The 26,827-nt window shown below is 48.0% G+C and overlaps 1 long non-coding RNA gene across 5 annotated transcripts; it reads left to right on the top strand.

Annotated features, from left to right (window-relative positions):
• Nucleotides 1-14,771: 14,771 nt before the first annotated feature.
• Nucleotides 14,772-23,984, top strand: Gm28876. Of its 5 annotated transcripts, none has more exons than XR_384503.4 (3): nucleotides 14,772-17,228; nucleotides 20,779-20,870; nucleotides 22,579-23,984. It is a non-coding gene; the product is annotated as a predicted gene 28876 (long non-coding RNA). The 5 variants fall into 5 exon arrangements; XR_875698.3 differs by having other exon boundaries at nucleotides 19,623-20,870; XR_384504.2 differs by lacking the exon at nucleotides 14,772-17,228 and adding an exon at nucleotides 18,503-20,670.
• The last annotated feature ends 2,843 nt before the right edge of the window (nucleotides 23,985-26,827 follow it).

The following is a 26,827-nucleotide window of genomic DNA, read 5'->3' as shown; positions in this document are numbered from 1 at the left end:
CCCTTCCCTTCCCTTCCCTTCCCTTCCCTTCCCTTCCCTTTTCTTTTCTTTTCCTTTCTTTTCTTTTCTTTTCTTTTTCTCTCTCTGTCCCTCCCTCCCTTCCCTTTCTTTCTTTCTTTCTTTCTTTCTTTCTTTCTTTCTTTCTTTCTTTCTTTCTTTCTTTCTTTCTTTCTCTTTCTTTCTTCCTTTCTTTCTTCCTTCCTTCCTTCCTTCCTTCCTTCCTTCTTTCCTTCCTTCCTTTCTTTCTTTTCCTTTTTTTTGAGACAGAGATTCTCTGTGTAGTCCTGGCTGTCTTGGAACTTGCTCTGTAGACCAAGCTGGCCTTAAACTCACAGAGATCTGCCTGCCTCTGCCTCCTGAGTGCTGGGATTAAAGTTATGTGCCATCACTGCCTGGCCAAGGTGATAGGGTTCTACTAAAGTTTTGGAGCCTCTGATATTTACAACATGGCCCTCTATGAGTTAATGTGCTATTTGGGGTACAAGCCCAGTGACATAGACAGCTCTCTCCTCTCTTTCCCTGAGCAAAGTCCCATCCACTGCCAGAGGCACACAGTGAATGTTCAGCATTTATGATCTTGTTAGTGCCCATGAGTGTAATATAACGTAGAGCTTGGAAGGTTTTCATTGGATCCCAGAAGGACAGACTGCAGTACTTCAGTCCAACCACGCTTGTAGTAAATGCACAAGAAAGTTTCTCTCATTTCTGCACTCCTTTCAATCTCCTGTTTATTTTTATTTTCTCTTTTCTATCTCTTCTTTTCTTTTGAGACAGGATCCCGTGGTATTGTCCAGGCAGGCCTTGAACTCCTGACAATCTTGTGGTGATGGATCTTCCTGTCTCAGCCATCCCAAGGGCTAGGATTACAAGTATGCGCTACTATGCTCCATTTATTTCTCTCATTCCCCACTTCTCCTTTTTTGTCTCTATGGCCTCAAACATGGTAAAAAAGTCTCTACCAATGAGCTCTGGAGCTCCAAATAAGCAGATGACATAGCTTGTGCAAAGTACCCTGAATCCTGGTGGCTGTAGGGTGGAGGAGGATGAGCTCGGTGTGTGGGGCCGGCTTACTCCGGCTCTGAAGTAGAATGACTCCATTTTCGGGATCCCTTTATCCATGGGCACTGGCTTTAACATTAACAGGGGGAGCATTAACAGGGGGAGCATGGAAGGCAACCTGTTCTTGACTGGGTCCTTGTCACTTCCTAGCTCTGCCAGGGGCTGAATGGTAGGGGCTCTGGCAGCTCATCAGGAAAGGAGATAGAGTGGTTTTTATAGCCTCATGGGCTTAAGCTCTAAGACCTGCAGTTCAGGAGCTAGTCTGGGTAGTGAAGGAGGCATTCCATAGATATATGTCTCTATCTTGAGCCCCTTGGCAGTAGTAAATGGGAGATGCCAAGGAGAGTGAGGTACACAAAACTTTCAAATGCCCCACTGGCCATCCCTGCCACAGAGACACCAGGAATAACCCCTTGCCCTGGACAATATTTCACTCTGCAGCCCAAGCTACCTAAAACTCACTGTGTGGCTTGGGTTGGCCTTGAACTCATAAGCACATCTGTTCTTCAGTTTCTGGAGTGCTGGGATGATAGGCATGAGCCACTGAGTACCACTTGGCTAAGCTCACTGGCTGGGCATTTGCTACGCCCCAGACCTGAGCAGGTCAGGTGGAGCACATACTGTTGGAGTTGTCCCCTCCTCCTCTGGCTGTAGGTTCCCCTGTAGAAGTCATTTTGAGTGCACAGAAGATGTGGGGCCTCCAGCTGCTGTCCAGCTGTGAAGGTCCCTTATAGGCCCCTGTTCAGAAAGAAGTATGGAGAGAGCGGGGGTGGGGGTGAGGCATGGCTTAAGAATGATGGGGTGTTTCTTAGCTCTCTGAGCTCAAGACATATGGGGTATATAAGACCAGGCACAGTGAGAATTATTGCCTACTGAAGAGGACGTGGGGGAATATGAAAACATTCAGGTAGAGGTACCCTATTCCTTCCACCCATCACTATACCACCCAATCTATCTGTGCCAGGCTGGATAAGAGGGAGGTGAGAGGCCACCTGAAAACTAACTGTCCTTCAGGACTCATGTGATTCCAAAGTATGCCTTGTCCTGACAATGCACGGAGCAGGATCTGTGGACTCAACAGCAATACTATAGGAAAAGGGCATGGAGCTGTTTCCACCTCCCTGATTCAGTCCAGTGCCCACTTTCTTCCAACATTTGTCATACCTGGTCTAGCACTTCACCCACCTTCTGGCCCACTGCTCAAGGTGCCCCTAGTGCCCTTACTTCTGGATGGTTCCATTCTATGTCCCCTTTGAATTCCTCTTCTTGTACCATACTCAGGCAAGCTTCTCTCTCTTCCCAGCTTCTCCCTTGAAAAAGTCTACTTACCAAAACGCACGTTGCTGACAGGTCTTTGGGTGTACTTGTGGGTTGGCGCCTCCGCTCAGAAGCTTCTGGGATTTATCTGTGTGTCTCTGGGTTCAACATTCACGTATCCAGGGTAGGTTATTATACACACAGTGCAAGCAGGAATCCTCCAGCCTACCAGTCAGCCTGACAACCCCAGTCAGGGAGGATGCAGAGGCCTTTGAGGATCTGAGAGGAACCTACACCCTTTCCCCAGAAGCTACATACCTTAGACTGGGCAATAGTAAGGTCTAGTCTCTTTAAGGAAAGATTTCCAGGAATCCAGGGAAGTTCTTGATGGGTGGGGGAGTAGGAAGGAACTTGATCTTTTCAAACTCTGAGGTAGCAGAAAGGCTGACAGGCCTGGGAATGCTCACTTCTATCTCTGCAGAACTGACCCCCAAGAGGGACAAGCACTTGCTTGTCCAGGAACCCTGACTCCTTCACTTACAGTCCGGTTCCATGCAGTTTCTTATGCGGTTATTCACGTTTTGGCCAGAAATCTGGCTCTTTGTCTTCCTCCCCTAGACCCCTGATCTGAGAACCGTTCTGAGGAAACACCTCCAGCTCCATCTTATGGTGTCAGGAGAATAAAGGTGCAGAACGATTTCTGGACAGCCACACAGCAAACTAGGGGTGCCTGTTAGGGGAAGAAGTGTGATGAGCAAGCAGATTGGAGGGAGGCAGAAATGCACACCACCCGCCTTCAGCACCCTCCAAATGTGCACATGATGGAAAAGCCTTTACAGCCAAGTGCCCTCCCTCCAGGAAGAAAACCCCACAACTGGGGAACATCTGGATCAAACCACTGCCATGAAAGCCGCAACATCAAACGAGGTTTTCCTAGCGACCCTGCCCACAGGCCCCGGTCCAAGAAAAATTGCAGGTCTTCCTGCTTGAAGTTTTTAAGTGTCACAGAACCCCTCAAATTTGAGATCTGACCTGATGCACCAGAGACAGATGTCCCCAATGAGCTTGCTTGGGTTTGATCACCCCAGCAGGAGAAGGTTCCTGTGTGACTCAATCCTGGCCAAGCTGGGGCTCAGGAAGCCTGGGATTTAAAGCTGTGTGGTGAGGGGCTCCAGCAGTTCAGGCATGGGGCTGGGGAGCCCCAGGACAGGTGGGCCTTTTAAAACGTGCCTACATCAAAGGTTCCCTTCCCGGCTCTGGCGCCTCTGGGGGGTGGGTGGAGAGAGGAACTTGGTGAGTTCACCACATAGCTGCACGTAGGGGAGGCTGTGTGTCTGAGAACTTGTGGGGAATGTGCAGAGGGGGAGGGCAGCCTCTCCCCAGAGGGGAGGGAGGGCAAGGGGGTTTCTCATTTCCCAAATAGCCTCCCCGGGCCAAGGAAAATGGGGCCATATGCTGTCTCCCTCCCTGTCTGCGCCTGGATGAGAGCAGAAGGGGAGGGTCGCATTCTTCCAGTGTGGAGGAGGACGGAGCAGCTGCTGCTGCTGCAGGGATTGTAAGAGGGGGAGATTCCCACTCGGGTGGAAGCTGGTGAAGTGTGCATGTTCCACAAAGGCGGGAAAGAAGAGGGCTGTAGAGCAAAGAGATCCTAGGAGTCAGTCAGCTCTTCTAGGTGCTCCTCCACTCCGGACATCTTGCAGGTTGAGTGGTATATTGTGGAGCAGATTTAGTCCCCCAGATCAGGCTGGAAAATCAGCTCAGATGAAGTCATTTGACGGGAGCTTGGGTGAACTAGTCTGGTTGCTGGATTGTGACCCTGGTTTAAGAAGCCAGGAATTTATTCTTGGAGTGGAAGGTAGCCTTCAGTTGGGCAGATCACAGGGTGCTGTTGACATATCTCCTTCAGAAAGTCAGCTCCAGGGATTTCCTCTCCCTCTCAGAGGTGTAGGTACATACCCTCCCCCCCACACACACACACTGCCATACCTCATGTTTCTAGTTTGGAGATCAGCTCTCATTGAAAGCATTGGTGATATCTCTCACCAAACAGGTAATCAGTGTCAGCGTTTCCTTTTTGCTCCTAGCACTGCGCAATGCTCCCCTGCAGTACTAGGCAGTGTCCCTGCCATGCATTCTGGAGACACAGGGAAAGCCAGGCAATGACTCCTTAGCAACCTGAGGCCTTGGAGGGATGTTCTGCCTTCCAGATCACACAGGCAGTGTCCAGCTGACCTCTTCTTGGGGTCTTCAGGGAGTGGACAGACCTTTAGCTTGCCTCTGAAACTCATTTTATAAGGCATCACCATCAGGTTTATTATTGTGACTTTAGATAATCTTTCTCTTTCCTTTCCCCTCCCTGTTCTCTCTCCTTGCCTCTCTCTTGGTCATATGAGCCACATGCTGTTGGGTCCACAGTGCCACTCTTCTGTCTGGCTCTACACGATGGAGGCACTGACATGTGGGCTATCTGAGCTTTCCTAGGGTGCTCCATCTTTTGGCAATTTCCTGGATCTGCCCTTTGGGGTGCTCTGTTCTTTGAAAGAGTAGTTTTGGGTCTATGTTGTAATGGTTCAGTGGGTAAAGGCACCTGTCATCAAGCCCGATGACCTGAGATCAATTCCTGGGACCCATATGACATGAAGAGAACTAACTCTTGCAAGTTGTCCCCTGCCCTCCACACATGTGCCATGTCTCTCTCTCTCTCTCTCTCTCTCTCTCTCTCTCTCTCTCTCTCTCTCACACACACACACACACACACACACATGAGAGAGAGAGAGAGAGAGAGAGAGAGAGAGAGAGAGAGAGAGAGAGAGAGATGTTAGTGGATGGAGCTCTGTGGCTGAGCTTCTGTGATCTGCTAAGTCAGGGGTCTCATTTGGGTGACTTGAGGTTCTGTCCTAGTGAGATAAGGACCCAGGGGTTTGAATGGTTCTGCAACGAGAACCTATGCTTGAGGAGTCATTGTGAAGTCTGAGGACAGCAGGAAAATATGGTGACAGCTGAGAGGAGGGAAGAAGGTAGGGCAGGGTAGAGAAAAGAGGATGTGGTCCAGAGTTTGGCAGACATCAGCAGCACAGCAACTTTGCTTGCAGGTGAGGGTGCATTTCGTGAGCCTGGTGGGCTGGTGTGTGGGTGCCCTTGGGCACCTGTAGGCATTTATCCTGAACTCACCTCTCCATCACTATGTCTACTCCTTCACTGTTCAGCTTTCCTTCATCACCCGCTCACCCCCCCCCCCCAACTCCAGGTCCAGCCTGACCGATGTTTGGCAATATCACCCAACACTGAATAAGGTGTTGCCCTGTATTCTGGTGGGCTCCTCCAAGGGCTTCCACTGCCTTTGAAGTGGATAGACTGCAGATTGGTGAGCTGTGTGCCAAGGGAGAGTCTCTCCGCTATCAGTGTGGTGAGGAAGATGTACTCTTTGAGCCCCCTTTTTTTTAAGGGTTGAGGTGTTGACGCCTCAGTTATCAAAACTTAGGTTTTTATCCCAGAAGGTGAGGCTGACAGGTTTGCTAAGTATCTCTGGATTGCTCAGTTCCAGAGACACCAATGCTTGCACTCCCAGAGCACAACTCTAGGTGGCACCATTCGCATACAATTCCACGTGTGGACTCACCCCCCCACACACACACTACCAGGGACATATGGGTGGTGCCATCTTAATGCCCCTTTTCAGAACTACCGATATTCAAACGAGACAGAAATGGACAAAATGATGGTTGAAATTAAGTCCTTGTGAGAAGCAGGCACCTGAAAAGTGGAGGTGTACCCTGGTGCAGCATGCAGTCTAAGATTAGCAGGGAGCATAAATGACAAAGCACTTCCACCAGGAAAGAAAATCTCTTTAAAATCCCTAGATGGAAAGCTGGCTGTGGTCATACATGGAACTAAGGTCACGAGTTCAAGGTCATTCTGGGTTACAAAGAAAACCCATCTTAAAGAAACAAAATGGCAAACAACAACAGTCCCTGGTTACAGGAAGATAACTCACAGGTTAGGCCTGATGCTTAGCTGGCACACATCTAATCTGAGGTGAATAGGAACCAGCCTCTGTGTTCGTTCCAGGATTCGGGTTCTTCAGAGCCCAGTGGCTTGGCCACACAGGTTACACTTGTGCTTGCTTGTGAGAACAAGAAATCGCTGAAATCGCAAAGGGAATCTTGGCCCAGATGGGGGTCAGGAATTTGTTTCCTTCCTTTTTTGCCTTCTTAGGAAAGCTTAGTTCATTGTTTAAGATGAAAAAGAACAACCAGATGAATGAAGGAAGGGTCTTTGGGAATGATAAGTAACACCCTCCAGATGTGGTCACTGAGCTGGGCAGGATAAGCTGCCGGGAGGGAGTGGTCTTACTACAGCTGCACAGCCTCTCCAGGCTCCTCTTCCAGAGTGCCTTTGGGATCTATGACTCAGTTTTTGGAATGCTATTTGGGTTTTTTGCTTTTTCTCAAATCACTGAAATTAATAATTTTTACTGATTGATTCAAATATTTTATAAACTGGCTCTAGAGTAAATTTAAAATATATACATATTATTTTGTGTGTGTGTGTGTGTGTGTGTGTGTGTGTGTGTGCTCGTGAGCATGGGCTCTCCCTTACCTGAATGTATGTATATACACCACATGTGTGCAAGAACGCAATGGAGGCCAAGAGGGTATTGGCTACCACGGACCTAGAGTTACAGGCAGTTATGAGTGACCATGTGTGTGCTAGTAACTGAACCCAGGTCCTCTGTAAGAGCAGCTAGTGTTTAACCACTGAGCATGTCTTTAGCTCCTAATGCCATTTGTTTGTTTGTTTGTTTGTTTCTTGGTGTAGTCCTATCTGCCCTGAAACTCAATCTGTAGACCAGGATGGGTTTGAACTTGGAGATCTGCCTGCTTCTGCCTCTGCCCCACAAGTGCTGGAACTAAAGGCATGTGCTACCATGCCTGGCCTCCTAAAGCAAATTTTTAAAGATGGCATCACAGAAATATTTTTATCAACAGAGGTGCATTTAAAAGTACTTACATGTCCTCCTACCAGGACTGTTTTGAAGGTCAGCCCTCAGCTGTCCCACTGCATTGGCTTAAAGATGCTGATCATAGACAAATATCCTGTGTTCTGTACTCTACCATCTCCCTTTTCCTACAACAGGAAGAGTAATGAGTTCTTCTCATAGGCCACCATTCACATTTGCCTTTGACAAAGGAAAGAGGAAACAGGGTCCCATTGCTGTGCCCATAGGGCAGGCCCAAGTGAAGAGACATGCCAGCATCCAATGAGGAGGTGGGGTTTTTACGCACACTGCGGCAACACCCAGCTATGCCAGCTCTTTGTTCACTCTCAAGAGGACTTGCTTAGCTGGGAAAGGATTGCATAGTTCTATTTCAGGGTCCAGATTCCTTTTTGAGATTTATTTACTTTATATGTATGAAGGCTTTATCTGCATACATGTATGTATACCATGTATAAGCCTGGTGCCCAAGGAAGTCAGGAGAAGGTGTCAGACTATGGGTGGAGTTATGGATGATTGTGAACCACCCTGTGGGTGCTGGGAACTGAGAACTTGAGTCCTCTGTAACAGCAGAGAGCTCTTAAGAATTGAACCATCTCTCCAGACCTCAGATTCTTTTCTTTGACTTTATTTAGTGGCTCATATCTTTAATTTTAGTGCTATGGAGGCAGAGGCAGGCTGATCTCTGTGAGTTCAAGGCCATCCTGATCTACAATCGAGTTCCAGGTCAGCCAGGGCTATACAGAGAGACTCTGCCTTACAAAGCAACAACAAAAATTGTTTATGGTGCTGGAGCTCCAACTGAAAACTTTGCACATGGTAGCCTAGAGTGGTGTCTTTGAATTGACATACTTCCTCAGTCCTAGATTAGTCCCTTATTCGCCTACATTTCACATGTTAAAATCAGCCCTAAGGTTTAAAAAAGGGAATCTGTCATAAATTATGTAAAATGCACCTTTCACTGTGGAGGACAGAAGCTACCCATGTTGGTAACCTGTAATCTCAGTTTTCAAGAGGATGAGGCAGAAGGCTCACTAGCTCGAGGCCAGCCTGAGCTTCATAGAAAGGCCCTGCCAGACAACAACACAAGAGGGGGTTGTGGGACTCAAAACAAACAGAAATGAAGAACTACAGGTGTGGAAATTTCTAGAGCACAGGAAGAACACAGGCCAGGGAGACTGAGGCAAATAGGAACTCTTGCCTGCTTTGGGCAGTAGGGTGTTGTTTCTTTTGATAGCCTGTGCAGGTCTTGAACCTCAGGTGGGAAAGGTGAGTAGCCAGGCTGAGACCAGGAGGAGGTGACCTCCAGGAGGCTCCACCAGGCAGAAAGTTCAACGAGGCTTTGCTGCCTGCCTAAGCTCCGTGTAACCCAGGAATTCACTGGGAGAAGAGACCCATTTCCCAGGCCTTCACAGCCCTTAGGATTCGTGAGACTCTGGCAAGGGGCTTCCTCATGGATTTTAATTAAGTGATTAATTTTTTATTGGGTCCTTTGATATTTCAGAGCTGGTCCCACTCCCTCTAGTTGCCCATCTGCCTCCCAAGTGTGAAGAGCAGAGACGAGAGCCCCACCCTGTCCTAGCTCAGGAAGCAGAGAGCTAGGAGGTGGAAATCACTCTATCACCTCCACACCTCTGGGACCAGTGACACTCTGTACAAAGGAGTCCACCACGTCTCCCAGATTCCCCGGGCTAATGAGTAACGCAGTGTGGGGAACATGCCTTCAGGTCCCTTAGTGGCCTTTCTATGCTAAATCCTGGCTAAGCTGGAAGCTGTTTATCCTCCACCCAGGGATTAGGAACCTGTTTGAGTTAGAAGGGCAGAAAAAGGCCAGAGCTGACTAGGCCTCCCACCTGCTTTCAGGAGCTTAGGCCTGGTGCTGAACCAGCAAGGGGGAGGAGGGAGGGAGGGAGGGAGGGAGGGAGGGAGGGAGAGGAGAGAGAGAGAGAGAGAGAGAGAGAGAGAGAGAGAGAGAGAGAGAGAGAGAGAGAGATCTGTCTCCAATCTTTCTTTCCTATTGATCTCCTGCCTCCAGCTGCTCGGCCAACTTTTGAATCTTGAGCCTTTCCACCCTCTCACCACTGCCCTTGTCAAATATCAACATGTCTTGGAAATGTGGGAAGGAGCAAGAGAGAGGGGTGCTATGTTGTCATGATGGTGACTGGAATCCTATATGTGTTTTCCTATATGAGGCCAGGGTGTGGGGGTCTTCCCCTCCCAAGATCCCTGCCCAATCTCTTGACTTCATCTTGAAAGGAAGAGAAGGTTAGACTCTAGGAAGGACTTACTTTTAGCAGCAGAAGCAGTTCTTTTAGAGTTTTATGAAAATTCAAGTTCAGTATTTTATTGAGAGCAATAAGGTCTTAAAATGAAACAGAGAGAAAAGACTGTTCCCTCGGGCGTCCTGCTGGTGGGGACATTGCCACTTGCTGTTGAAGCACAGAGCTCTTTTCTGGCAATGTGTTCCTGCACGTGCACACATGCACATGTATGCAGGTTTGTTCACCACAGCTTGCCCACAGAATTATGTGCCACCGACACAAACATACAGCCTGGCAGGGACCAACAAGTATCTTGCAGAAAGTAGAAAGTAAAGCCTTTATCCCGTTGTGGTCCAGGGTGCTGTTCAAAGAAGCCTCCAGTGACTGTCAGGGTGAGGCCAACATCAGCCATGAACACAGTTGTCCCCCCACTTAGAGTCCCTCTACAGGACTGGAGAACACAGGTTTCCTTGGGGAACAAATCTAGAATAAATAGCATATTTTCCTACCAGAGCCCCGGAAGCACAGTAGGCTCACCTCTGTTTGTCTGAAAGGCTCTGCTGGGATTTGAGGTGCTGTGGTGCCAGCACTAAAGGGTTGGCTTTCTTGGAATACAGTCCTGCTTTAATGGAGAGAAGGCTACATCTTCTGGCCTGTCTACCGTCCCTGAAGCTGTATAGAAGCCCAGGACAGAAAAGGTATGTGACATAGAGATATTTTGTAGCCTTGGACTGGATAAAAGCAAATTTGGAGGGAACACGGGATTAACATAGTGCAGAACCCAAGGATCCCAAGGAGAGGGTACAAAGGTCCAAGCGAGAAGGGGAAGACTATGGGTGGATGTAGAGTGTCTGTGTCCATCTGGAAGGGGAGGGAAGAGGAAGGCAGCAGTGAAAAGAAAAGAAGAAATTAAAATGAAGGCCCTGAGCCTGCTAAAGACTGCCAGATTAATACAAAGGGTGGGAGAAGCACTGTGTGGGCTGAGAAGGGCTAGCAGGCAGTGGCCGCCCAAGGGAAGAGCCCCAGAGAGACAGTCTGTCTTTAGGAAAGGTGGGGAGGAAGGCAGGCAGGAGAGGAGCTGCATAGGAAGGCCCTGCCCACTGGGCCGCACGGAGGGTGAAGACTGGACCTGCTTCTCTCTCTTCTGGTTCCAAGCCAGGGTTTTAGCCCCCACCAGCCTCCCTGAGCCCAGGGCTAAGGCTGACAGGACTGCAGCTTCTCTGGGCCCTGGGTAGATTTGAATAATTAAGTCATCTGGATTCTTATGATTTACCATTTTCAATGATAAATAGACAGCGCCCAAGCCAGCCAGTTGGCAAAACTCTGGCTGCTAGTTATAATCTGTCAAGCTGCCAGCAGATTCATGTTTTATGCTAATGGAGAGAGGCTCATTGACTAGGGGTGGCTGCGACCGGGTCAGCTCTTTCCTCAGGCACCCCAGAGGTCGAGAGGTCGGAGAAGAAGGGTTGAGGCTGATATGGATTTTCTGTAAGGGTCAGTGTAATTTTGTAATAATTCAGCAGTGCACACAAACTGGCACACAGAGGGTCACGTATGCAGAGATATGTTCAGGCCTCATACACCCACATCACCCTCCACGTACTGGCAGTTGGACCTGTACAGGCCTTTGGGCTTGGGGCGGGCACCTAAGATAGGACTGGGTCCACTTGTCCACCTCTGCAACCATCTTGAACACGCACACCCTGTGTTCACCTTCAGAGGTGCAATTATACCAAGATAAACTTATAGATATATTCGTCAGCCTGGAGAAACGGATGACATCACCCCCACACTCATGTGCCTGCACTGTGACGGAACAGTCTGCATTACAAAGCTGAGAGGTAACCAGGACCTCCATTCCTTTTCCACCCATTCCATACCCTTTACTTCAGGGCATGAAAGCGCCAAGTCCCGGAAAAAGCAGCGGGCTGTGTGTCACCCTGCCGACTAGGGTGGCAGGGACAGATCTGAGAAGACATGAGAGCCCGACACCTGACAAATGCAAAGACTGCCGTGAAAATCAGTTGACAGACACCAAATTTGTCTTTTTTTTCCCCATCTGTTTATTTGTGTATCTATCCACAACACACGGAGGTCTCAGGGTGGCAAAGATCTTCCTATCCTCGAGGCACTCCGAGGTAAAGGCGGTGCTTTGCCTGTGATGAATACTGAAGAAAATATTAACAGAGCAGACAGCTGCAGCTACTGGCCTGAAAAATGGGCCAAATTGCTCATTTTCCCTCCTAGGTCTCCACCTCAACAAATGTGGATATCATTGCTGGCTTGAGGGGTCTAAGAACAGGTCTAGGTCTGGGTGAAGACCTCCTGCTCCTGGATGTGGAAATCCTGGCCTTTGGTGTGATAGGATATGCTAATTCCAGACCAAATTAAAAGAGCCTGGCCTCTCTTCTGACCCCCAGGTGCCCTCGCGACAGATCAATGTGTGCAGGGAAAACGGAGAAGAAGGCAGCTGCCCTTCTGCTGAGAAGAGAATTTGAATTTTCATTGACTATGAGCAGGACTGGAAGCTGCAGGTCCTTCCTCCCGGCAGCTTTGAGGCTGACAGGAACAGGGCACAGGGAGAGATGAGCAGAGCGGGGTTAAACATTCATTTTCCAGGTCCGAGGAGGGGCGAGGACAAACCACACACAAAACAGAACTGCGAGGAGCTCAAAGGAGGTGGGAAGCCACTCAGCTTCGCTCCTCATGGCTGTTCAGCCTGCTGAGGTCCTGAGTCCTTCAAAGCAGATGAGGGATGAGGAAGTGAGTGTGGGCTCATCCTTTCCACAGTCACCTGGATTGAGCCTTTCTTGGGGGGTTGGTGTAGACAATGAGGGGAATCCACATTCTGATGTTCAGGGGTCAGAGTCTGCTAGGCTAGTGGGAAACACAACCTCCCAAACACACAAAGAATAGGGAAATGTGCTTTTCGTTTTTAGAAAGTTTAAGGTTTTAATTTGTGATACTGACCCTCATCCCCAGAGAGCAGTAACCTTGGGGACACCAGCACCTCTCTCCCAGAAACAGGGATGGAGTGGAAATGGAAAATGCAGAATTGTCTACAGTGAGTTAAGGCTATAAAGGTCAAAGTCACAACTGGTACCCTGCCCCTGGTTAGCAAATCCCCGGGCTTCTCACTTAGGGCCTCTTCTTTGAATCCCTGTATTTGCATCCTCATTATAAACTCCAGACAGAGGCAGAGTGTATGCCAGCCAGCCTCAGGGTCTCAGAGCAGGGCCTGCTGGGATACAAAAATCAAGAGTCCTGGCTCAGCATAGACAAAGGGGGAAAGAACACCAGGAAAAAAAAACAAAAAACAAAAACAAAGGCGGGGGGTGGGGGGGTGGGAGGAGAGGGAGGAGGAGGAGAGGAGAGGGAGGGGGAGGATTGGAGGAAAGAAGAGGGGCAACGTTATAGGAAGTGCTGGACAGAGGCCTCTTTGAAGAGGGTACTGTGAAGATTTTACTGAACCAGCTTACCTCTCTAGCTGTTGAGTTGGGGGATTTCTCAGCCAATGATCAAGGGTTACACTGCTCTTGGAAGACCTGACCCAATGACTTATCCCATCCCACTTTGGGGGAAACAAAGGAGATGTACTTTTATCTTATTTTTGTAGTGCTGAGGATTGAACCCCAGGACCTCACAAGTACTCTCACACACACAAATGTACAAATGAACCTGAATCATACACATAGACATATATTATATACACACAAAGAAACCTGAGTCACAACACGGAGAAGGGGATAGCTCAGTGGGACAGCACCTGCCTAGCATGCATGAGATATTGGGTTTGAGCCTCAACACCAAAACAAACAAAACAAACCTTGAATCTAATTGGGCAGTTTCCACAGGAGCACTGAGGACAAGGCATAGGTAATGTAGTACAGGCCCAACAGGCAACAAATACCAAGTTGATTCTTCTCCAAGCAGAGTCTAGAGTCATTTTGACAACTCATCCCTTGTATGGGTTCTGTAAATTACCCCATGCACCAGAGACTTGCTCGGCTCAGAGACTGGCCCTATGCCCTTTCTTACACAGAATTCATTCTTTAGTTCCTCCAGAGTTTATAAACTTCATACCAAACTCCTCTCAAATGAATCTCACCTATCCAAGCATGGGGAAACCCCTTAACCTTGTAGTCTTTTGGGGTAACTGATGGAAACGAGTGTAGTAAAGAATTTGCTAAGGATAGAAAAGTTTTCTTTAAGCAGTATATGGTGGTTTATGCCTGTAAATTTCAGCACTCAAAAGGGTAAAGCAGGTAAAGTAGTCTGCTATGAGTTCAAGGACATCATGAACTACATAGGAAGTGCCAGGCCAGCCTAGGCTTTAGAGTGAGACCTTGTCCCAGAAACAACAAAATCAAGGTTTTTCTTCTTATCAATGAAGAAAACAAAGATTCCCCTCTCCTACCTGGTGGAACAGGCCCCCTCCTCTTCCTTTTCCCATGTACCTATTAAGGAAGTCAAAACTGCTGAGCAACCTTGTAGTGCAAAAGGCATATTTGACAGGTGATCAAACCAAGAAGCAGGGTCACGGAGGTGAAGCACCCAGAGCCCAGAGCAGGGTGGCCCAGTGTGATGATTCCCTTTGGCATCAGGGTCAAGACAGAGCACTGTGGTCCTCAGGCTTTGGCCTACACTTGTTCAGCAACATCATCTTGGCTGGGTGATGGAGCACTGCAAGCCAGTGAGATGGGCTGGGAATGAATCTCTCTCTCTCTCTCTCTCTCTCTCTCTCTCTCTCTCTCTCTCTCTCTCTCTGTGTGTGTGTGTGTGTGTTTTATCCCTCATTTTAACACAAAACCAAACCAAACCCAAATGAGCCAGATTCTGCCTCTCCATTCTGCCCTCTGCCAATATTTCTTTTCTATATGCTTCCTTCCTTCCTGGTCTCTCAGAGTCTCTTCCTCTGGCTGGGCACTTGGGATTTTACAGGCATGCAGACACATTTTTTTCCTGCCCGCCCAGTCTCTTGTCTTTGTTGTTCTGCATTTTCCTGGCACATCTTGCTATCTTTCTTTGTTTCTAAGTCTATCCTACAGTGTACAGATGGCATCAACGGACCCTTCCCCAGAGGAAGGCCTGGTCAGCACCCACCTACCCACCCTTCACACTGTTCTTTCTCAATTCCCCTCAGATTGGGACCCTATTCCTGGGTGTCCCCTTACTTAACATGTCCCAGTGGGTGGGACTCACTATAGGCTTAGGAAAGCTGTTCTAAACTGTTTGTGGCTCCATCAATCCTAAGAGAAAAAAGAGCATGAGGGGAATGCAAAGAGAAAAGGAGAGACAGGCCCCACATTGGGGGTGAGTGGGGGTGTTGAGGAGACAGAAGCAAAGGGAGCAGATTAATTGAAGGGGGAGGGGGAAGCCAATGACCCTGTGCTTTTCTCTGAAAAGCTTTGGTTTTGGTTTTGGTTTTTCCCAGAGTGCTAGGATTGCAGGCATGAGCCATCACCAACCCTAACCCTAACCCTAACCCTAACCCTAACCCTAACCCTGATCACACTCCTATTTGAATGCCACTCCCTTGGTGCCTACCTCTTTAGGGTTCCTCTCAAAGTCCAGATTTAGCCAACCACGGCAAACTTATTCTAGGCAGTTACTCCACTCCCAACTCCAACCCCCTACCCCACATCCCGAAGCTGTTCTAACCTGGTCTGGGAGAACCCAGTTCCTGGACAAAGCATCCCCTCCCCCACAGATGCTCCAGTCTAAGTGGGGCCTAGTGGCCTGCAGGGCCAGAGACACCATTCGATCCAAGTAACCCACTGCCCTTCCCCCAAATTGCTCCAAATGCAATTTTTAGTTTTTGCATTTACATTTAGCCTGATTCATCCAGCCTCAGGTTCCCAGAGGACCCTGACCTAAAAACCTCAAGTGCAGGTACACCCCGGGTACCAGTTAGGTGACCATTCACACTGCACTTTCGATGGCCTGCCTGACCCACTACCCCTTAAACCACCTGCCGTCCTGCGCTCTAGTCCGGCTCCAACGTAGCTCTCTGAAGGACTTCTGATCTTAACTCCCTTTGAAAACCTTCTCATCTCTTCCTGTAGGGTATCTCTCCTTTCCCTAGTCTCCTTGGGGTACTGGAGACTGCAGGAAGGTTGTAGGTTATAGAGCCAGAAGGGGGAGGGAAAGTTGCATACACCCTAGAAAAATGGGTCTCTGAGTCAAACTAGATTAGAAACAATAGTAAAGGCACTGTGAGTGTTCCATCTTGCACCTCTCCTAAATTAAAATCAGTAGAGGGATCCCAGAAAAGGCTGGGCCTTATCCCACCTACATCCCAGCACTGCCAGAAACTCTCTGGGGGTCCTCTCCCTTTCTGTGGATCTGTTCCTGGGGAAGTCCAAGGGTCCCTAAGGCCTATTGGGACGAAAAGGTTTGGGATTATTAGGTTCTTTGGATGTACTTAGTCCAGACCCTGGAGCTAGCAATACCGCACCACCCCTTACCTAAAACCTCAAACCCCAACTCTGTTTTCCCTCCCCACCAAGCACTTGGGAAAAAAAAAAACTTTTTGAAGTTCCTTCAAGTTGCATTTGGGGAAAAGAATCCCCTGCAGACTCTAGGTCTCTTTGCCCCAATTTTCACTTTTCTTCCCTCGTCTCAGAAGCATCCCTACTCTTCCCACCCCTGCCAGCTGCCACCCTAGTGCCCAAACTCAAGAAGGAGAAGATGTCCTAAGCCCAAAACTTATGGCTGCCCACCCCCAGCCCAGATCCCTCGAAGGGCTGAAGACGCGCGGGTCAGAGTTCGCCTGCAAAGAAAGCAGGGTGGAGAAAGGGGAAGAGAGAGAGAACCAGAGCCGCAAATTTCCAGACTGAAGCTTCGCGCTCCAGGCCCCGCTCACCTGCTCTGGACAGGCTCCAATAGATTTTCGTCCACTCAAAAGTTTGTCCCCTTCGCAAAGGATTTCCAGGAGAGGCCCACATTTGACTCTGGGGGTGGGGGTGAGGAGCCGGGGAGGGCGCAGACGCCTGATCTAAAGCGACCGGGGGAAGCGGGACGCGTGTGACCGTCCCCAAAGTAAGGGCGAAGCGGCGATCCACAGAGCATCCGAGAGCCCCCTTGGTTGCTAGCCCCGGGACGTTCCCGGGAGGTCCCCAGACTACAGAGTGCTAACGCAGGGGTGGAGAACACCGGGCAGCTGAAAGGAAGGATAGAAAGGATTCTGTCGACGTCGGTGGTGTCCTCCAATTTCTGCCCCGGCGGGTGTGCCCCAGCCCACAACATTCTCTGGACCCCTTCTGGGCAGCGCTCAGGACCCCCACTTGTCGGAAAGGGAGGATGAGGGTCCCCTTAGCCCCACCTCCCGCGCTATTACACCCCCCCCCCCTCCGGAGCCGAGGGACAGACAGAGAATTGCAACTAGAAATTCGATCTATTGGTACGAGACACCACGTGCTCGCGGGCTGGCCAATGACCAGGCCGCCCCGGATGAGCTAATAATGGAAGCAATTTGTAACTTTCAGTAGCTCTCTAGGCCTAGGTACCGGTGGGAGGGAGGCTGGCGGAGGGGGAGACAGCACCCCCCAGTTTTTTTGCCCAGCCTGTTTGTCTAGGGAAACTCGGATCCCCGGGCCCTCCTTTTTCTTTACAGCAGTGTTCTTCGTTCCACTCCTGACCGACAGCACAGCCAGGTAAGCTGGTCCCTGCCCATCAACACCCACTTTTTCCAAGCACCTGCAGACTAGCCTCTCTTCTTGTTCCATCAGACAACTGAAATCCAATTTTGTTTTTCTCTTAGTTGAAAGAAGAATTCTCTTGTTTTCCTTAGCGTAATCCTATTTGGAGGGGAATTAGGCTCGTTGTACTTTCTGCGGGGGCGGGGGCGGGGGTAGGGGGAGGCAGAGGATTGGCGATGCTTTATTCTTTCAGAAGTCTTTCCTCCCTTCTCTTGGGAAACTCTACTCCGGGAGTGTTTACTGTCCCTGGGGATGAATTACATCTTTGTACACTAGTTCTTTAGCGATGTCAAGTTCACCTCGCTTCTCCACCCCCCTCTTCAGGTCAGCATTTACAAATAAACACTTTCCATATTTTAAATTTTCTCTTTCCCTACTAGTTTTTATGCGGTTTAGCATCTCCAGTTTTTTCCCCTCCAGGTGGACTGGGATTTAGTTTTGTATTGGTCCCTCTTTTTGTTTTGTAAACGACTTTATTGTTTGGGAAACCTTAGGGGAGGTGAACAAGCTCTTTGGTAAGTTCCAGTGGATCTATGGGAATAACAATGTGGAATATTTTACACATTTTCTTCACTTTTAAAAAAAACTTTGACTTTTATGTATTCACTTCAATTTAAGAATCCTGACCTTGTAGCCTTTGTAAGCTAAGCCTTTATTATTATTATTATTATTATTATTATTATTATTATTATTATTATTTCCTAAGCCTCACCATCTTACACATTTCTCCCTTTTCCTCCGCCCCCCTTTCTACCCCAGACTCCCCCCCTTTCTACCCCAGACTCTTCCATCTCAGAAGTCACATTCCTATTCCTACACTGTCCCAATTGGGGACACCTCCCTCTGCTTCCAAAGTCAGCTGAGATAGGAAGGTCAGAGTGTCCTCCAACTTTTAATTTTAGGTTGAATTTCTTTTCATTTGTCTGTTCTTTGGCACACAGAGTTGAATTTTTAGTTCTTGTTGTTTTTTTTTTTTTCCCTTAAGTTTTAGAAAAATGCAAGCAAGTTTCATTTCTGCCTATTGGGCCTTTTATCTTCTGCGGGAGAACTCCCAGAAGAGAAATACAGTGTTTACTTTCACTTTACATTTGATCAAGCTGGTGTCTGCAGAGGTGGGGGTATTCCTTTTGTGTTTGTTTTTTAGACAACATTTTACTATGTAGCCCTGTCTGGCCTGAAAGTCAACTATGTAGACCAGGCTGGCCTCCAACTCTCAGAGATCACCTGCCTGTGCCTATATAAGTGCTGGGATTAAAAATGTATGCCATCACTCCTGGCTAATTCTTCCTTTTTAAAGATGTTACTAAGAAGGTAAACTGATAAATGTGAAATCTAGAGTTCTAATCTATTCAGAATTATTGAAGCTACAAAAGTAAGATTGCAAGAGTAACTCACGCTCTGGGAAGATGGGAAGATGGCCCAGGTGACTGTATGTCCCTTGTGCCTCTGTGCTGGGCAGAAGAAGAGGAGCTGCTCCTCCCTCTGGTCCCAGCTCCATTGTCACATTGACATTCTGGGCACATGTGGCCCAGCCCCCACCGGCTCCTCCAAGTATGAATCTAAATTACTATTAATAAGGGGCTGCTCCAAGCTAATTGGCATTAAAAGAATTCATTTCAATTTGTTAATATTAAATGAACACTCTGCACTTTAGCTCCCTTCCTCGCCCTGGATTCCCAGATGAGTGATGGGAAGCAGGGCGGGGGAGCAGGCAGGATTTTATGTCTGGCTTTCTAGCTTGGCCACTGTTGGGCCTTCCCTGGTGTTGTGAGACCAGGCAAGGTGGAGGCCTGATGGGGGGAAATCCAAGGGTCTTATTCTTTATCATCCTGTAAAGCGGGAGCTGTGGGTAAGGGTGAGTGAAGGGGGTCAAAAGAGAGACATAAAAAGGTTTAGGGGATAGTGTGGTGGAAAAAGTGGCTAGGAGACTGGGAAGGTAAGTCAATGGGCTGAATAGAAATTTGAAAACACAAGGGTTGTGGGCAATGGGTGAGATGGATTTAGGAAGAAAGGCCCGTGCAGCTGAAAATCTGACCCCAGGCTTAGGGCAAGCAGCCGGGGTTTTGCAGCTGCTAGCAAGGGACCCTGGACTTTTCTATCATTTCAGTTTCTTGGTCTGTGAAGCAAGGATTATAAAATGAAGGATATGTCTTAGGGTTGTCTGAGATTCCATGAAACACACATGATGTGTTCTGCAGCATGCTGGGTACATAGGTAACACTACTACATGTTGCCTCACTTTCTGATCCAGTAATTGATGGATTGGACTCTCAGACCTGCCTTGAATTAGTTGTATGCTCTCCAAGCAATTATTTGAGCAGTGCATGCCTGTTTTCTTATTGGTATCAGAGTCAATAGCTTCTGGGCTCAGGCATGGAAGATAGAAGGGAATTTCAGTGCAAAGTGCCTGGAACAACTCAAGTCTCATCATGCTACATGAAAGCTGCTATGGACAATGTTGCCCTTTGGGTGAGCAAGGTGAGAATAAGCAGGTTGAGAAGGCTCCCCACAGCTATATAAGGAGCTGCACATTGAAAGTTGAGTTCTAATCTTTTTTCCTTTATTATAGAAAAAAATATATATACAAGATGGTTAGATGCTTAAACTATAGTAGCCATGAAGACTTTTCTTTTGGGTTTTGAGACAGGATCTCTTGCAGCCCAAGCTGGCCTAAAACTTGCAATGAAACAATCAAAGGGTGACCTTGAACTTCTGGTTCACCTGACTCTGCTTCTCAAGTGCTGGGCTTACAGGTAGGAGCCACCATGACTAGTCTATAGAAACATAGCTTAATGTCTTCCTGTGCTGTACTTCTGAAGGAGGCAGTAAAAGAATTCAACCTGAAAGGAAAGGCAGTACACATGTAAAGTCAGGTGGAGGATGGGGCCAGATCACTACAGCAGATGGAGTGGCATGTGGGTGGGTGGGTGGGAGATAGTATTCTGATATTCCATCTGAGAAGATTTCCCAGAGGAGGTAACTATAGGTTAGGATTCCAGTGGATGTGAAAGATAATAGGAATAGAAAAATATAGGGAAGAAGTTATACATTGATGAGAAAGAGGAAGAATCATGCCAAGGCCGGCTAAGAGTAGGGAGATAAAGCATAATTGTCTTGCTGACACCAAATCAAAGTAATCACCACTCACTGAAGGCATACTGTGTGCAAGGCACATAAGATTGTGCAAGGTACATAAGAATCACTACTCACTGAGGGGTTAGCAGTGGGCAAGACTATGTGAGGGAGTTGCGGTCAGACAGTGGAGACAGGAACTGTTCTCATATCTACATGAAGAAGGATGAAGGAATGCTCTATGGACAGAGCTGCTAAGTTACTCTTCTGGGACTGCTGTTTGTGGATGAATCACAGGGCCCTGACTGGGCTGCAACACTTCCAGGTGATGGTTTTAATGGCTTTCCCCTGGGGACATCCAGTGAGGATTTGAGTCCTCAGTAAAGAGTGTCAGTTGTCACAGAAGTCTTATTCTCTTTTTGTATGACTGCAGGGCCTTCTATTCCAACACCTCTTCCAGCGACCTGGTCAGGTGTGGCCAATGGAAGCAAGAGCCCAGTGAAGTCGCCTAAGTCCGAGGGCATGGTAAGTTCTTTGTGCCCCATTTCTCATGTCATGGATGATACTGAGATGAGGTCTGGCTGGAAGCTTGAAGAGCAAAGCGACAGTGTTGAGAGGAACCCAAGTCCTCAAGCAACCGGTGGAAGAGAGCTGACTGCACTTTGCCTGCTCCTTTGTACTGTTACTTCTGTGGCAGATACACTGTTTCCTCTGCTGCTGTTTGAGACCTTTTTATTGTAACCTTTCTCAGTCAGCCTTCCTAATACACTTTCTCACAGTACACCTGCTGACTTAAACTCATGTTAAGGGTCACACTTAAGGTGGGATGGTGATAATGATGACATTAGTTGAGCCAGAGGCTAGACTAAGATGTCTAAGTCTGTATAGCCCTGACAGCCCTCTGAGAAAGTGTTACAATTTCCAACTGACAAATAAGGTTTAAAGAAAATTGCAATTCCCGCCTTATGAATAAGGTTTAAAGAAAGTAGCTGAGCTGACTTACACCTTTAATTTTGCTTTTTTTTTTTTTTTTTTTTTGAGATAGAATCTTCACTCTATCAGATAGGCTAACCTACAAATCACTGTGTAGCCCGGCTGACCTTGCATTTACATCAGTTCTTTCTGCTTTGGCCTTCCAAATGCTAAATGTAGAGTTGTGAGCCCTCATGACTGGTGATCTTTGAGGGATATTGATATGTAGTCTAGGTTAACCTTGAATTCATAATTGTCCTGACTCTTAAGTGCTAAGATTAAAGATGCGCTCCATCATGTCAGATTCTGGGTGCACGCCTCACCTTGGGTCAAATCCACTCTTCAGGTCAGAACGAGAGGGGACTTTGGCGAGCAACACATTACCAAATTGTCCCTTGACAGTTAATCAGAGAGGTCTGTGAGTTCCAGTGCTTCTCTCAAGAATGTTTACTCACCTTAAATGGTGGGATGCTATAAGGCTTTAGTGAAGAGAAGGGGCTCGATATGGTGGCACAGACCTGTAATGCAAGCACTGAGGAGGTGGAGGCAGCAGGAACAACTTCAGCTGTACAAGTTGATCACCCTATCTCAGAACAACAGAAGAGCCAGGCATTGCAACTTGTTAAAAACCTCCAATAGATACGATTCTCTCCGTGTCTCTGGATAGCCTGGGTCATCTAGAATGAGGGGTGTGCATGTGTTTTTCCTTCACCAGATCTTGGGAGGTCAGACCGAATTTGGATTCTCAGGTTCCTTCTGTTGGCTATCTGCCCTGAGCAGGGGTGGTGTGTACCTTTCCTCCACCCTCCTTGTCACCAGATGCTAGGGAAGGCATGCTGGGGTCAGATCCAAAGCAGGAAAAGGCACCCTTCAGCCCCTCTCTAGTCTCTGCACATTTCTATATGGAACTGGGCCCTTTCTTCCCCTAAGCCCCACCTCTTAGCCCACCAGGAAGGAGAAAGGGAAACTGCCATAAATCCCCCTATTTATACAAGAAGACAGTGTGTTTCTCATGCCAGAAAAAACACAGAAAGGGAGCTGTCAGGGAAGAAGGGACCCAGCCCCAGATCTTGAGGGGTCAATTTATCATCCCCAGTCATGGCTTGGGGACTACTGCAACACTAGCTGTGGGAGATGCAGGCTGGGAGTTTGGGGGCAGCCTGGATAGCACTGCCTGGCCTTTGTTTCTGACCTCAGCCTTTCTGCTTCATCTGAGAGGCCCCCTTCACCTGATGCTCTTTTTCAAAACAACTTTCCTAAGGTGTAACTCACACGGAGCACAACCCTACTTGGAATGGACCATTCGTGGCTTTAGAATCTTGATGGACACGAGCAACTGTCGGCACAATCTATTTAAGAGTATTCTGAGCCCTCAGAGAGCAGCCTTCTGCCCACAGGTGACCAAATCCTTATCCTCAATAACCCTTCTAACTGAGCAGCCAACGAGCTGCCCTCTACCTATTCAGGACAGCCTAGGAATGGCTTCATGCAGTAGGTGGCCTTCTGTGATTGGCTCCTTTTCCTTGGTTCTTATGCGTTGCTGTGTCAAAGCACGCATCCATTCTCCTTCCTTCTCATGGATGAGTTACTTCAACGGTAGACAGACCACCTTCCAGGTATGTGTTCATCAGTACATGGGCATTTAGGTTGTTCCCATGTCCAGAAATTATGATTTTCTATGTCTCTAGACAGTTTGAATCATCTAGAGTGAGCTCTGCAGCCAGGAACAGGCCTGACTTATGTGTGGGAACCTCCAGTGTCCATGGAAGCCAGGCTTTTGCACCTGGTCCAGGTGCTTCTCCCCTGGTTACATTGCTGAGGATGGCCATTGACCCAGCAGCTCTCTATTTGTCCCCTTGCTGTCCTCAGACCCCTCTCCTGCAGCTTCAGAGTCTGAGTGGAGAAACAGGAATACTTCCCCAAGATTGGCCCCATGTAATCCTCTATGTGTGCTACTGGTAAATGGAAACCTTCGGGCCAAGGGAAAGTCAAGTTCTTGAGGGTGTGTCTGCTTCAGAGTCCAGGTCTCCTTCCCATGTCCCACCTCACTTCTCTCAGTCTACTCTTTCTTCTGCTGACACCAGAAACTGCCCTACCTGCATCAATCCTAACATACCAGTGGGACCAGCAGGATGCATACAAGAAGTCCAAATAGTGCCAGGTTGCATTTGTTGAATGAGTGGATGAGGGATGATTCCATACTCTGGAAATAAACTGTGGAGAAGGTCAGTTATAAATCTCTATCTATTACTACCCCTTTCCTAGTCTGGAAATCAGCATTTTCCTCACAAAGGTGGGTGAAGAAAGCACAAAATGCTACCTCTATAATAGCTGCTATTTATTGGACCGGCATTTATATGTCTGATTGGTTTCATATCTCTCTCTCTCTCTCTCTCTCTCTCTCTCTCTCTCTCTCCCTCTCTCAGGCAAAGTTTCACATAGCCCAGGCTGACCTGGAATTTTCACAATGTGACCGAGAATAACCTTGAGCTTTTGATCCTCCTGTTTCTAATCCCAAGTGCTGGGATCACAGGTGTGTGCGGAGACACTTGATTTACTTGGTGCTGGGAATAAAACCCAAGGCTTCTTGCACACTATTCTACCGACTTCGCCAACATGCTTTTCACCTCCTGAGCAAGTATAATAAAACTCATTTTAATTTCTCTCTATTGTTTACCTACTGTGTGTGTTTGTGTGTGTGCACCTGCTCAGAGGTGTGGAGGTCTGAGGACAACTTGCAGGAGTAATTTCTCCCCTTCCACTCACTGTATGGGCTCCAGAGATCACACTCAGGTTGTCAAACTTGGCAGTAAGTGCCTTTACCAGCTGAGCCATCTCAACAGCCCTAATTACACTCATTTTAAAGTTAAGTAACAACTGGCCACAGCCCCATGTTGCCCATCAGTAGCCTCTCTCCTCCCACCCAGAGCAGGTAGGCTGCACTCCTTCTTCACTGTGTAGTGGCTACTCCTATCTCAGGGAAAGGATGGAGGGACTAGTTTGTCTTTTCAGGACTTTGTTCTAGCACTTGCTTGCTGAACTGCCCATTTTTATGAGAGGGATTAGAAGAGGGATGGATTTTATCAGCGAAGACTCCAGTGAGCCAGAGTGCTGCTGTGGAACCAGGAGAAGGACACAGCAGGACAGATAACCTCCATGTCGACGAGTGACTGCTCCAGCGTTCCTTGGCGCCTGCTCAACTGGACTTCCTTCGTGATCTGGATGACACACAGCAAGCTTGAACATGGTGTTATTTTTGTTTGTATGACTTCATTCCTCACAGAAAACATAAAAGAGAGGCAAAGCTAGGCTGATCATACAAAGAGGCTTATAAGACTACAGCCTATATATATCCTGCTTAATTTTGCACGATGACATTTTATGCAGGGCTTGCCAGAAACCCTAGGTCCTTCAAAGTTTTCCTTTTCAATGGAGTCTCATGTAGCACAGGCTAGCCCCAAGATCACTGCTTAACCGAGGCTTACCTTGAATTCCTCATCCTCCTGCCCCCACACACCTCTCAAGTGCTGGAATTACAGGTGTGCATCGCCATGCCCAGCTTGCCAAATGTTTTGTAACTATTAAGTTGTCTCTGTCCTATACCCACATGGAGTAGCTATCATTAGTATTCACAAGTTTAAAATGGAGGAACCGAGGCACAGATATCCGGTATCTTACCCAAGGTCATAGAGCCACCAAGCAGGCAAGCAGTGCACCCAGAGCCTGGCCTTGAGTCTGTGAGGAATTGCTTCCCCAGGTGTTCCTGGCACAGCCATAGCATTTGGGAGCTGTCGTTTGTCTGGCAGACCCTCCTCCCCCCGCCTTTCTTCGGTCTTTATGGCCCATTGGAAAAATCAAGCGGAGCTGTGGCTCCCAGGGCGATGATCCTTCAGCTGTTTCCTTGGCACCGCCATCCTCTCCTCGGCTCTTGGCAGAGGCTCCAGCCAGGAGTAGCTCAGCTGCTTGTGCAGATCAAGATTTCTCAGGAGAAAGAGCACGCGGGGAAGCTGCGAAGCAGTGAAGCAGCTTGCTGTCTCCCCTGACTGTCAAGAAGAGTGGATGAGTCACTGCACGTCTGAGTGCATATGGCTGCAGAACAGCATGGCCCACTGTGGAGAAAGCTGGCTGTGTGGCCAGCCACTGAGCAACTTTGGACACATCTAAGGCGGCAATTGCTGGGAACGTAGGTTCTAGAGGTCTTGACCTTGAACCCCTAAGTCATCGTCGAGCCTTCAGCTCCTAATTGTTTAAACATGCAGGTGCTACCACCATCCATGGCTTATGCAGTGCTGGGGATTGAACCCAAGGCTTTGAGCGTGCTGGCAAGCACTCTACCAGCTGGGCCGTATTCCCAGCCCATGTCTAGAGTAAGAATTCTGATTTTCAGTTCTTCAGACATATTAGTCTTTGTTTCATGTTGGGACCTGAGGAGCTTGCCTGGGCACAGATAGGGAGGAGACAGGACTGTCTAGGCCCAACCCAGTCTTACTACCCTTCTCCAAGATCCCTGAGAGAAAGAGCAGGGATTTGGATGATTGAATGTGTCCAACTTTCTCCTAATAATTTCCATTAAGTAATGAGTGATTGCTGCTAGTTCCTTTAAAAACAAAAGGAAGAAATATATCAGGAAGGCTTGTGGTTAGACCACAGGAGGAACCAGTAGCTGCCCAGGACCTGTGCTCTGGTGACTACTCTGATGAGCATCTAACTAATATTCCCTCTGACCCCTTATCCTCATTTTGAAGATGGAAAGGCACTGGTACACAGAAGGGTCAGTGCCTCAGGGACTTTTAGACAAGCCCCACCTGTAGTTGGGGACTATGAAGGGAGAGAGACAAATCTTAGCTCAAGTGCTGTTCCTTGGTGGAGCACAAGGGATCTGGAACCAGATCATTGTAGCTTCACCTCTGCCTAGTTGGGTGGTCTTGGGCATATTGTTCACTTCTCTGTACCTCAAGATCCCCACTGATGATAGTACCTACTTAACAAGCCTATCATGCAGGCCTGGAAGTGCTTGGGAACAAGTGCTAAAAATGCAGCCTTTGGTAGTGGAAGAGGTGGCTTAGCAGTGAAGAGCACTTTCTGACCTCCTAGAGAACTGGGGTTCATTCTTAGCATCCACATTTCATGGCTCCTGAACATTGGTGACTCCAACTTCAGGGTCTAGCACCCCCTTCTGGCCTTTGAGGGCAACTGCACACACATGCACATGCATACACATAGGCACACATGTACACATAAATAACAATTAAGAAATAAATTTTCAGTGGAGCTGGAGAGGAGGCCATTTTTGCTATTGTATGAGGCTGGGGATTGGCCTCTATCAACATAAATTCACAGCCATCCCAGTTCCAAGAGATCCAACACCTTCTTGACATCTGTGGGCCCTAGGCATGCATGTGGTGCACATATATGCATACACATACACAAACACACATACATAACCATATATATATATATATATATATGTATATATATATATATATTCACATATTCAAAAGGAAAACAAA

The sequence above is a fragment of the Mus musculus genome, chromosome 15 (assembly GCF_000001635.26).
Source record: "Mus musculus strain C57BL/6J chromosome 15, GRCm38.p6 C57BL/6J".
NCBI classification, from domain to species: domain Eukaryota; kingdom Metazoa; phylum Chordata; class Mammalia; order Rodentia; family Muridae; genus Mus; species Mus musculus.
Note: the sequence above shows the minus strand (reverse complement) of the source record. Positions and strands in the feature narration are given on the sequence as shown.